Consider the following 13758-nt stretch of genomic DNA (forward strand, 5'->3'; position numbering starts at 1 on the left):
CCTGAGATGGCTCATCACTCTGTGTGGCTGTCCAACTTCAATACCACTACTACTAATAGGACAATAAATTTGACAGCCATTAGATAAATACGCGTGTCTTCAAGTTGGGGCCTTTCAGAATCATGTCGTTGCCATGCATGCATGGCTAGTTGTAAAATACTACTCTATATATGGATTAAAATAAAACAGAAGGGCCTTTTTTCCAGCTGTGTGCGCTTGTGCAGAGAGGGAATTAAATTCATCCCCAAAGAAATTATGTCGTTATCAAACTTTTACGCATCACAGTTGTCTACTGTTGCTGTTGGGTATGATTTTTTTTTATTTTTGCTCCATAAGGGAATAAGCTTTATTAAAGAGCTAAAAGGAAAATGAAGAACAACAAGCTGAAAAAAAAATGAAAATCTCCTCAAAATAAAGAGCTTCTTTCAATCCCCCTTGGAAGGGTATCGGCAAAACTAAAAACTAAAATAAAATTAGGCTTAATAATTGCTCAAATTATACCGCTTTTTCCGAATAAGTGCTTAAAGTATTTTTCAACCCATCCAGATGCCTAAAGTAATAAACGTTATCACTTTACGTTCCTGGCACGTGTCACTTAATGGACTTTTTTAACAGCTGTTAGAACTGAGGCACCTTAAATAATAACGTTGTCACTTAATGGACCTTTTTAACGACCGTTAGAACTGAGTCACCTTAAATAATAACGTTTGTAATATCAGACACCTAAAGTGGTAACATTTATAACTTTAGGCACTTGAGTGGACCCAAAAATACTTTGGGCACCTACTCGGAAAAAATGATATAGTTTAGGCACTTATTTTATACTTAAACAAAAAAAACGTGCTTCCCATCCCCTCCCTCCTCTCTCCTTTCGTCATTTTAATTTTCATGGCCAAACAACCAAAATTCAAATGGTTGGCCGATCATATGGCCAAGGGGCTGGTTTCCATAGTCGATTACCACGATCGATCAAATGAATTTAAGGGATTGGGTATTTGGGATTTTACAGATCAAGAATTGAAATTTAGGGATTTGAGAATTTTAGGTTTTGAGATGATATTAAGAGTTGTAACCAGTTAGTGGGTGGTCGGCGACGTATGGGTAGTCCGCTGCCAGTGAACGGGTGGTCGGAGATGACCGGCAGTTGGTGTATATGGGACTAAAATGAAGAAATTAAAAACTTCAATAAATGGATCATAAGTTAACTATAGACTCAAACTCATAATTTCCACCACAAAGACAATGTGTAAGCAACCTACAACCTGACTCTCTAAAATGATCCCCAGCGGAGTCGTCAAGCTGTCATAACCATTTTTTTGAAAAAAATAATTAAATATTATTTTAAAAACAGTTATGACTTTAATTTGGAAAATTTTGGTGATTTTGGATTAAATTGGATTGGAATCGCCAACGACCTTTGGGTTAGGTAGGTCGAATACCTAAAAACGTCTTTTAAAAACAATTTTAAGAAAAATCATTTTAGACAAAAAACTGGTATGCGTTCACAAAGATTCGATTAAAACGGGTTCAGGAGTCAGTTACGCGTGGGGAATGATTAACCCCCACAGCGCCTAAAATTGGTACTTAAATCGCTTACATATTGTTGTAAATTGTGGAAATTAGGAATTGAATATAAAATTAAATTATGACATGTTTATTGAAAATTAATTAACTTACATCGAATTAATTATTTAAAGAAAATCATTTAACCTGGTAAGAAATCTTGAAATGTGTGATCCTCCATCGGGAAAACTATCTCAATTATTTCTCATTCGTAAAAGAATATTTCATCATTGATTTGAAAACGTGAATTGAATATAAATTGAGAATCGACATTTGCATAAAAAATGATGTTTTGAAACTTACATTGCATCATTTGAATAAGAACACATTAATTAGTAAAATAAACTCGATTTTATTTCAAGTTCCCATGTCGTTAAAATGTCATATCAGATCGCACCACTTCGACCAAGTGATGCTTTCAACGCTCATTCTATGCATACGTGTGTTCTTGAAAAAATTAGAATATTATTTCTAAATTAAAGGTGTGCAATGAAAAACAAATGTGAATGGAAATAGGTAAAATAAAATATTTACAACAGATAAATCCATATAACATTTATCTAGAATAATACATAGATCCACAATGTACAAGATATACATATGAATAAAGGACTAGCATAAAATAAAATATTACAAATCAAAATACAAATAATAACAACAATAAATAATCATATTCGATTTAAAAGACCAAAATAGCAAAAACATAAACTTAAAGGACTAAAATAGAAAAATAGAAATTTAAAGGACTAAACCATAAATATACATAAACCAGAGATAAAACGAAAATATTAAACATTATAGGTACTAGAAATGAAAATAACCCATAAATCATATTAGGTACCAAAATGAAATGAACATAAACATAAAGGACCATATAATAATTAAACCAAATGACCAAACAATGACTAAAATAAAAATATTTACAAATGTCATGACCAAAATCAAATACTAACAAAAAGACATAATATGTATGAACATGACTAAAATATAAATAAGGAAACATGAGTGCTCGAAATAAAAGAAAATAAAAATTCATTAAATGGCTTTACACTAAGATTACAAAATATGGGACCTAAATGGCTATTATCCCCTAACGTGAAAACACGGAGAATATGGGGTGCAAAACTGCAACGTTTTGATCCCGGTATTTAAGCCCCCAAAACAGGATTCTCCCTTCACTTTCCTCTCCTTCACAGAAAACAGAGAGAGAGAGAGAGAGTTGTATGAACTCTCTCGACTTCCCTCGTCAGGAAAGAAAAAGGCTCGTCGCCGGTGTCGGTGCTCACGGTGGCGCACGACGGCCGGAGTGACCCAAAAACCCTCAATCAAAACCTCTTAACCCCTTCAACAAAGATCCAACCTCCCCGTACCCTAAAACTCACCCTAGCCCACTAGATCTAACACTTTACCTTTCGAAACTCCGAGGAAACAACGACATTCGAACTTCCAGCCTACTTCGAACAGAGGTAAGTTATCTCCTATTTCTTTGTTATTTGCTTTGGGTCTCTCTCTGTGTTATGCTTCTCTTTTTCTTTGTTTATGGTTTCCCGAATCTCTCTCTATTTTCTCTCTGTCTCCAAAGCTCTCTCATTCTCCCTCTGTCCTAATTGCTTTTATGTTGCATGTGTGATTGGTGAATGTGAGTGATGTACTCTCTGGGAGGGTATCATTTCCCCTAGATTTCCTCGGGATAACACTACTGGCAAATAGATGATAACTTTTTAATTTTTATTGTTTTTCCTCTCTGTCCGATGACTAATGAGTTGATGGTGTTCATTGTGTTGGTGCAGGTGGAACATTCGACAGCTGTAGTGGATACCATCTAGGGTTTTAGATCCTATACATCATCAGGACCGTTGGATATGTACAGATCCAACGGCAGAAACAAGGCGGCGCTAAAAGTCTTCTTGAAACCCCTAATGTGTTTAGGGTTTTAGGTCAGGTCTGGATCTGATCTTGGGCCTCAGTCGGGTTGATTCCAGGTCCCAGCTGAGTTGGGTTTTCTTTTAATGTTTGGGGCTGTTGGGCTTGAGTGATTGGACTCTGGATTGGCCTTGTAATTGAGTCTCGGTTGGGCTTGCATTTAGGCCTGCAAAATGTAAAATGTAATATTAATAAATAATAATAATAATAATAATAATTTTGTAGACCCGGACAAAAAATTGTGTCTACACTAGGAATTTATATTTATAATTTTTTCGTTGAATTTCAGGGTTTCCATTTTTGCCTCTGTCTCAGCTCACACTTCAATAAGGAATCATTATTAAGCTCAAAATTTTATTTTTGACAGTTTCCCCCAAAATTTGCATCTCCTTAAGGCAGGTATTTGGGTTATAATTTTTCTTATATTCTTCCTTTCTTATTTTTTTAATTTTGTTTTTCTTCTTTAATGAATGGGCAACTTTGGATTTACTTAATTTAAAATTAGTATTTTTATTAATATTTTAGTTGGTAGTGCAATTACCGCAGTTTATAATTTATTAATGACAGATTTTTGGAGTGATTTATGAGAGAATGATAGCGCAATAATTGAACATTGGATTTCACTTTTTGTCTGAGTTTATTATTTATGTCATCTTTTCTGAAAATGGGTATATTTTAATTTTGAAAATGATATGTTATCTGCTTTCCAGTTTAGGTAAAATGGTTTAATTGAACTTTCAAAGGTTTTAATGATTTTGCCATTTTTTCTGAACATAATCGGAATTTGATGCCGACTTTGTGTTGCATTTATGTTTGCTGGATTTTGTATTCCGCGGATAGTTTTGTTTTCTATTAACTGTTTTTAGCTTTCTATATGTGATGAGAGCTTCTGTTGTTTCTGAATCCCATCTCTCTTGTTGCGCTGATATTTTCCCATTGACTTTTAATTCCTTCTATAGTTTTTATGTGTTTTTGTGTTCCTTCACGATTCTTATGTAAGATTTGAATAGAGTGTCATGGTTGATCTCTTATAGCTATGTATAAAGTGAGTGCATAATAAATTAAAAAATAATGCACATGTTGGGGTGCAAGTATGAATAAGTCAGCGGAAAAAGGATCACCTTTATTTATTTCTTTTTTGTTTATATGTATTTTTATCTTGTGCATCTTCTGTATTTTCTCAGGTTTCGAGTTTTGGATGGTACACCACTGTTGGTAAGGATTTGTGTGTGATTATAGAGAGATTATTCACACAAAATATGAGACGGAAGATGGAATGCTCTCTAAGGATCAGATGGATTTGCCGTTGATCGATGATGGTAACTATGGAGGAGGTGGAGTTGGGGGCATTGTTCTGAAGAAAGGACCATGGACATCAGCTGAAGATGCAATTTTGATAGACTATATGAAGAAGCATTGTAAAGTCAAATATGGGGGAGTTTAAAATCAAGAATTGGGGGCGTCGAATTCGGTGGATTGGGCACCGAATTTGGTGTATTTAATTTCTTTTTAGGAAAATTATATTTTAGTCCCTGCATACTTTAGGGTATTTATAAGATTAGTCCTTAAGCTTCAACTATAAATAAACTAACCCATTTAGCTTCAAAATCATCCCAAATCATTTCTTTCTCCACTATTAAAGAGTTTAGAGAGTTTTCTTGTGAATTGTGAGTGTTTTGTAAACATCAGTAAATTTTCTCTATTTAGTAAAAGATCTGCAGCAGTCCGTAGACGTAGACATAATTGGCTGAACTCTGTTATCAATTTCGGGTATTATTTTTCTGCTTTTATTTTGTATTCTCACTAATCTGGTTATAGGAAAATTACTCGTACTTGGTTTATTTCTCAACAACTGGTATCAGAGTTTTTGGTTGTGAATTTTGTCAATTTTTTTGTGATGTTACTATTCATTACTATTAACGTGAATAGTTTAATTTTGTCGGCGATACGAATTTGTCGACGGAGGTGTTCTAATACACGGTGGTTCGCAAGAATTGTCAGAAACAATCCAAACGAAGCCAAATTCGAGTGGGGAGCGATGGCTGCAGACGAAGAGAATGTGAAAATTGAAAAATTCAATAGTGCGGACTTTGGCTTTTGGAAGAAGCACATTGAAGATTTTTTGTATTAGAAACATATATATTAACCTCCCTCAGGAAAGCAAGTAGAGGGCATGAAGAATGAAGATTGGGCTCTTCTTAACAGACAAGCCTTCGGAGTTATCCGACTAACGTTGTCCCGAAATGTTGCTTTTAATATAGCAAAGGAAAAGACAACGGCGAGTCTTATGGCGGCTCTCTCTAATATGTATGAGAAGCCATCAGCCTCAAACAAAGTTCACTTGATGAGGCGATTATTCAATTTGCGGATGGTGGAAGGGACATCAGTGGCTCAAAACCTAAATGAACTCAACACAATCATAACCCAGTTGTGTTCCGTGGAAATTGAATTCGATGATGAAGTTCGAGCTTTAATTCTCTTATCATCTCTACTAGACAGTTGGAATGCTACTGTTACAGCAGTTAGCAGCTCGTCGGGAAACAACAAATTAAAATTCGACGATGTTCAGGATCTGGTATTGAGTGAAGAAATTCGACGGAGAGAATCGATTGAAGCATCAAGCTCCTCAGCCTTGCACACGGAGTCTAGAGGGAGAACTTCAGAAAGAAATTCAAATCATGGCAGATCGAAATCCAGAAGGGTAAAATCAAGAACGGGAACAAAAGATTTTACCTGTTATAATTGCGACAAGAATGGTCACTTTAAAAGAGATTGCCGAGCACCGAAGAAAGATACCAGCGCACAGGAATCTGCCAACATGACAGAGGAGACAGGTGATGCCATGATTCTAAGCGTCAACAGTCCGATTGAATCATGGATCTTGGATTCATGGGCATCTTTCCACTCCACCCCATGCCAAGAAATCATGGAGAACTATGTCAGTGGTGATTTTGGGAAGGTTCATCTAGCTGATGATGAAAACCTTGAAGATTGTCGGAAAAGGAGACATCCGATTAAAGTTGCCAAACCAGACCACATAGAAGCTGAAAGGAGTGAGACATATTCATGGCCTCAAAATAAATTTGATTTCTGTAGGATAGCTTGATGGAGAAAGATATAGTATAACCTTTTCAGGCTGTGAATTGAAGATTATCAAAGGAACACTCGTCATTGCTCGTGGTAAGAAGACTGGTACTCTCTATGTAACCTCAAATTTAGAGAATATCATTGCAGTAGCAGATGCTGATGGAAAATCAAACCTATGGCACCAAAGGCTTGGCCATATGGGCGAGAAAGGGATGAAGACACTTTTTTCAAAAGGGAAGCTACCGGATCTAAAAAGTGTAGATGTCAGACTATGCGATGATTGCATATTTGTCAAACAAAAGAAAGTCAATTTTACAAAGATTGGCAAGACACCCAAGGAAGAAAAGTTAGAGTTGGTTCATACTGATGTATGGGGACCATCTCCAGTTCCATCTCTTGTAGGGTCACTATATTATGTCACCTTGATCGATGATTTTACAAGAAAGGTGTGGGTTTATTTTCTAAAGAAGAAATCAGAAGTCTTTGATACCATCAGAAAATGGAAGGCCATGGTGGAAAATGAGACTGGTTTGAAAGTCAAGCGATTGAGGTCTGATAATGGAGGAAAGTATAGAAACAATAGATTCAGAGATTTTTTGTGCAAACAATAGGATCAAGATGGAGACAACAGTTCCCATGACACCACAGTAGAATGGCGTAGCAGAGCGCATGAATAGAACTCTGAATGAACATGCCAGAAGCATGAGGATACATGTCGGATTGCCCAAATTGCTATGGGCTGAAGCTATCAACACTACAGCTTACCTGATCAACCATGGGCCCTCAATTCCCTTGGATGACGGAATACCAGAGAAAGTTTGGAGCAAGAAAGAAATAAACCTTTCACACTTAAGAGTGTTTGGTTGTATTTCTTATGTACACATAGATTATGCTGAAAGAAGCAAACTTGATGCCAAGTCCAACAAATGTGTCTTTGGTTGTTATGGTGGTGATGAGTTCGGTTACTGGTTTTGGGACTACGAAAATTGAAAGATCATCAGAAACAGAGATGTCATTTTCAATGAGAATGTGATGTACAAAGACAGGTAAACCATAGAATCAAGTAGCTCCAATACCGAAGTTGAAACAAAAGAATTTGCTGAGTTCGAGGAGATTTCTAGAAATGATGCTCAGATCAGTCCTGAAGCAATTCAAGAAGAACCAGGTACACTAGAACTAAGACGCTCCTACAGAAATCCTAAACCAACCCAGCATTATTCGCCTTCTTTGCACTACTTGTTGCTGACTGACAATGGTGAACTAGAGTGCTATGATGAAGCAATGTAGGTGGAGGATTCAGTCAAGTGGGAGTCTTTCATGAAAGATGAGATGGACTCGCTTATGTCAAATCAGACGTGAGAATTAGCTGAATTACCACAGGCAAGAAAGCGCTCCATAACAAGTGGATTTACAGGATCAAAGAAGAGCACGATGAGAGAAAACGCTACAAAGCAAGATTGGTTGTCAAAGGTTTTCAGCAAAAAGAAGATATTGACTACAATGAAATTTTCTCTCCAGTCGTAAAATTGTCTACAATCAGACTGGTGTTGAAAATTGTAGCTGCAGAAAATCTATATCTTGAGCAGTTAGATGTGAAGACAGCTTTTCTTCATGGTGATTTGGAGGAAGAAATCTATATAAGGCAGCCAGAAGGCTTAATAGAGACATGCAAGAAAAACTTGGTATGCAGGTTGAAGAAGAGCTTGTATGGTTTAAAACAAGCTCCTAGACAGTGGTACAAGAAGTTCGATAATTTCATGGGTAGTAATGGTTTTACCAGACGCCATGCAGATCATTGTTGTTACATCAAGAGGTTCGACAACAACTTTATTATTTTATTATTATACGTTGATGACATGCTCGTTGCAGGCTCAGACATGCAAGAGATTATAAACTTGAAGTAAAAAATGTCGAAGCAGTTTGCTATGAAGGATCTGGGTGCTGCAAAGCAGATTCTTGGGATGAGGATTAAGAGAAACACAAAGTCGGGGACTTTGATGTTATCATAGGCTGAGTACATCAATAAAGTACTCTTCAGGTTCAACATGCAAGATGCTAAACCAGTAAGTACACCTTTAGGTGTTCATTTTAGACTATCCAAAGAACAGTCACCAAAGACGGAGGAAGAACGTGCACACATGGTGAAGGTGTCGTTTGCCTCAGCAATTGGAAGTCTGATGTATGTCATGGTTTATACCAGACCAAATATTACTCAAGCAGTGGGAGCTTTTAGCAGGTACATGAATAATCCGGGCAAGGTACACTGTGAAGCAGTCAAATGGATCCTCAGATATCTGCGGGGTACCACAAACAAAGCACTTAGTTTCAAAGGTGAAGATACGATACTGACAGGCTATGTAGATGCTGACTTAGCTGGAAATGGTGATATCAGAAGGAGCACTACAGGGTATGTTTATACTTAGGAGGTACTGCAGTGAGTTGGGTTTCTCAACTACAGAAAATAGTTTCTCTCTCCACAAATGAAGCGGAATACATCGCTGTTAAGGAAGCCAGCAAGGAGATGGTTTGGCTCCAAAGTTTCTTGGAAGAGTTAGGCAAGAAACAAGAAAACAATGTCTTGTATTGCGACAATTAAAGTACTATACATCTAGCGAAGAATCCGTATTTTCATTCCAGAACGAAGCACATACAATTGTGATATCATTTTATCCGGTCTCTTCTAGAAGATGGGATTTTGAAACTTGAAAAGATTAGTGGAGCTCAAAATACGACAGACATGTTAACAAAGATGGTGACTACGGATAAACTGAAGTTGTGTTCAGCTTCAGTTGACATGCTAGATTAACAAGACCATAAATGCTACTACATCGATCGAGGTATGAAAATAGATTAAAATCAGTCTTCAAGTGGGAGATTGTAAAGTCAAAGATGGGGGCGTTTAAAATCAAGAATTGGGGGCGCCGAATTCAATGGATTGGGCACCGAATTTGGTGTATTTAATTTCTTTTTAGGGAAATTACATTTTAGTCCCTATACACTTTATGGTATTTATAAGATTAGTCCTTAAGCTTTAACTATAAATATCCTAACCTATTTAGTTTTGAAATCATTCCAAATCATTTCTTTCTCCACTACTAAAGAGTTTAGAGAGTTTTCTTGTGAATTGTGAGTGTTTTGTAAACACCTATAAATTTTCTCTCGTTAGTAAAAGATCTGCAGCAGTCCAGAGACGTAGGCATAATTGGCTGAACTCCGTTATCAATTTCGGGTATTATTTTTCCGCTTTTATTTTGCATTCTCACTAATCTGGTTATAGGAAAATTACTCGTACTCGGTTTATTTCCCAACAAGCCTGTGGAGGGCAACTGTGGAATGTTGTTCAAAAGCATTTTGGACAATTTCTTTGCGAAATAAGTTGTCGCTTACGTTAGGCAAATAACCTAAGGCCGAACTTGAAGAAAGGGGCATTTACTCAAGAAGAAGAACAACTGATAATCGAACTCCACGGAAAGATGGGGAATAAATGGGCTCGGATGGCAGCTCCTGTAAGTTTTCAGTTCATTAACAATGAATCTAGTTATTCCCATGATCGGTTGAACGAGTGAAATTTATTGAACCTAAAAGAATTTGAGAATTACATGAGAAAAGGATTCTTAATGTTTGAGTTAAAGTGAAAGATCCCTCTGCCCATCTATTTATTGAATTTCCTGATTACTATCTTTGAACACTTCTATTCTATAATAAATTTATAGCAAGTTGCATGGAATATTATGAAGAATAATGTTTGTTATACTTGACTGTTTTTCATTCTTTGACTATTTGAGCTCCTCTTGCTGCTTGTCTCCATCTGAATTCATAATCGTGATTCTAAGATCCACTTAGGTTCTCAGTGTGGATCGTTTAAGTACTCTGATTTTGTTATTCGTATTTTCAGGAATTGGGACAGTCATGTTTAGTGTTTGATTTTTTGACCAAAAGTAGTATAGTGTTCAAGGAGTAATGCCTGTCAAGAGTGTCATTAGGTGTCTTCATATGTAAGACCAATTTTATTCTTGGCCTGGTTGAGGTTGTCGTCTCCGAGGGTTGTGAAAATTCAGCTCCTTATATGTACTCTTCTAGCCCATTCCCCCATCTTATGCCATCTTATTCCCACAGCCTGAACTAAAATACAAAACATAGTCCATACCTTAAAACAAGATAATGGACCATATTAGTAGTATATTTTTTATTTGTCTTAAATATACAAAAAGTGTCCAACGTATGCTCGTTTTTCCAGTTTAGTGCCAAACATTTTTTTCGTTCTAGTTTGGTGTCTAACGTTTCATTCCGTAACTCAAAATGGGTCACGCTGTGACAGATCGTTAATTTTGGCTGTTAACCCATTAAAAATGCCACATGCCATAATTTTTAATATTAAAAAAATAACTTTTGCAAATAAAAATAAATTAAAATGAAAAAAATAATCGATCGGAAATGACGCACCTCCACGGTGGTTGGAGATGCTTGATCGGAGGGAGAAGAGCTTTTGGGGATACACACACAGAAAATCAAGGGGAGGGGGTTCTGGTTCCTTCGACCAGCCTGGGTAATTGATTTTCCCCCAAATTCCACAAAGAAACTTACATTGACAGCAAGGCTCACCCTCTTCAACACCTTAGGAATGACAACACATACAAGGAAAATTGAGAGGGGATTATTATCTGATTTTGTAACGAAATATAGAGGAAAAAGTAGCAAATTTTTTTAGGGTTTTTTATTGTAATTTTGGGTTATAAAAACCCAAATCCCACTTGATGTAAGGGCTCCCCCTTCGTTTTTCTTTTCACACAGATAAAAATACCAAGAATACACAATCTTTCTCATATTCGGTTTTTTTTCGAAAAGAAGAAAACACATACAAAATCAGAGCATCACATCCATTCGAGTAATCTCATGTTAGTGGTCTCATTGCCGGAGTTAGAGAGCCCAGGAGTCATTGGAAGAAGAACGATCGAAGGTCATTGCGGCAGTTTAGGGAAGGGTTATCCTAGATCTAGGTTTTATTTGGGTTTATAAATAAAAAAAATGGATTGTTGGTTCAACCCTAGCTCGAGTTTATGTTTGATGTCCATCTTCGGGGATGGCCGGTGAGTGTTAGGCGTCGACTTACGGTGTCGTTGGTCTTTAAGGTCTTGGTAAAGAGGAAATAGAGGAGCTAGGGTTGTTTTGGGTTTAAAAGCTCCAGTTTAGATGTCACGAGGGAAGAAGAGGGGCTTTCCGATTGTGGTCAGAGTTAATCGGAGTCAGAAGCACCACCAAGGCGGCTGCTGGAACTCGTTTGGTTGGTTGGTCTTGTTGAGTGAGGCGGCGCTTGTGAGGAACAATGGGGAGATGAGAGAGTTAAGAGAGGAGGCAACTGAAGGGACTAAAATGGGTATAGGTTAGGATTAAACACGTTTATTTTTCATTTTAATTTATTTTTTGTTTTTAAAAATTATTTTTAATATTAAAAAATATGTCACGCAGAATGAAACGTTAGGTATTAAACTTGAACGAAAAAAACGTTAGGTACTTAAATGAAAAAATAGGCACATTGGACACCTTTTGTATATTTAAGTTTTTTTATTTGGATGTTGTAAATTTGGGCTAGATGCAAAAAAATTAAGTGTCCCAGAATCCTATGATAGATATTTCGTCCTTGTGAATGCTAAGCATTTGTATAAAGCATGATAAAAATTTCAGTTCTAAGATTCTATGTATCTATCATTTAGGTTTCTGAAATAAGTTTCTCTATGCAGTTGCCCGGTCGCACAAATAATGAGATATAAAATTACTGGAATACCCAGATTAAGAGACACCAACGTGCTAGGTTACCTCTGTATCCTCCTGAAGTGTGCCTGCAAGCATTGCAGGAGAGCCACAGTATCAGTGGAACTAATAGATTGGATAAAGGACCTCATGATATCGTGCAGAATAATAGCTATGAGATACCTCATTTTATATTTAACAGTTTAAAGGCCAATCAAAATGTGTTACCTTATGTTCCTAAGCTTCCTGTAATATCTGCTAGCAGTATGCTGATGAAAGATCTATGTTATTCTCAATATTGTGGTTTCATGCCATCAACAATCCATAGCCAGAATCATCTTCGAGAATTGCCAACCTTTTTCCCTGGTTATACTGGTGCTGTTAAAAATAAATGTCCTTTGTTGATGCAGTTTCAAGATGATATATCAGATAAGGTTGTTGGATCCTTTGGGCTGTCTTTTCCAATTGAACCAGATCCCGCACAAAGAACTCCTAGTCATTTGGTTTATTCCCAGGTAGCCATGCCCTTTCAAATGGTAATTTCCTTCAGAGACCACTTTAGAGGTTGTGAAGTTAAAGCTCCCTTCACTCCAATATACAGAAACTGATTTAGGTAACTGTGGCATATTGTCTTGCCCTCCACCTTTACCGAGTCTGTTGATGCTTTTATCCAGTCACCACCATCAACAAGTGGACCGGAGTCTGATAGTATTTCGCCTCGTAATAGTGGCTTACTGGATGCTTTACTTAATAAGGCGAAAACTCTAAGCAGTGCAAAGAATCATGCATCTGACAAAAGTTCAAATTCATCTACCCCCAGTGATATAGTTGAAGGTTCCAATTTCGACAATTGTGAGACGGAATGGGAGAAATGTGGTGAACCTCTTTCTCCGATGGGTCATTCAGCAACATGTCTTTTCAGTGAGTGTATCAGTGCAAGTGGCAGTTCTTTGGATGAGCAGCTGCCTGCTGAAACCGTTACTGGTGAGAACCTCTCTAATCTTGACTTATTAAGGCTGGGACATGATTTATACTTTTCAAGAATTATCGGAAGGTTAAAGTTATCTTCCTATCTTATGAATTTTTTTTAAAAATGGTGCTTTGTATTAGAAAGGATTACAAAGTACACCACCTCAAAGACCTCATTAAAAAACCTCCCTAACCCTAAATATAGGAAAAAGAGTGACACAAAAACTATTACATCGGACAGCCCATACCCCCGCCTTTGTACAAACCCAAACCTAACTCATTAAAAACGAACATAGACAAACCATTAAAAACCTAGCTAAACCAATGAAAAAGACAAACCAACAAAAATGAACCAGCAACAACTTGAACTAAAACAATGCCAAACACTGTGAACTGGAAATACTCACTTATTGAATCTGATCCAGTGAAGAAAGATTGTCATGAAGCACGGAGATCTTAAGAGATTGC

General features: G+C 36.8%; 1 pseudogene; it reads left to right on the forward strand.

The window, feature by feature from the left end:
• Positions 1 to 255: 255 nt before the first annotated feature.
• Positions 256 to 13412, forward strand: LOC120118850 (annotated as a pseudogene).
• Positions 13413 to 13758: the final 346 nt, after the last annotated feature.

Source organism: Hibiscus syriacus, unplaced genomic scaffold (assembly GCF_006381635.1).
Source record: "Hibiscus syriacus cultivar Baekdansim isolate YM2019G1 unplaced genomic scaffold, ASM638163v2 tig00110328_pilon, whole genome shotgun sequence".
NCBI classification, from domain to species: Eukaryota; Viridiplantae; Streptophyta; class Magnoliopsida; order Malvales; family Malvaceae; genus Hibiscus; species Hibiscus syriacus.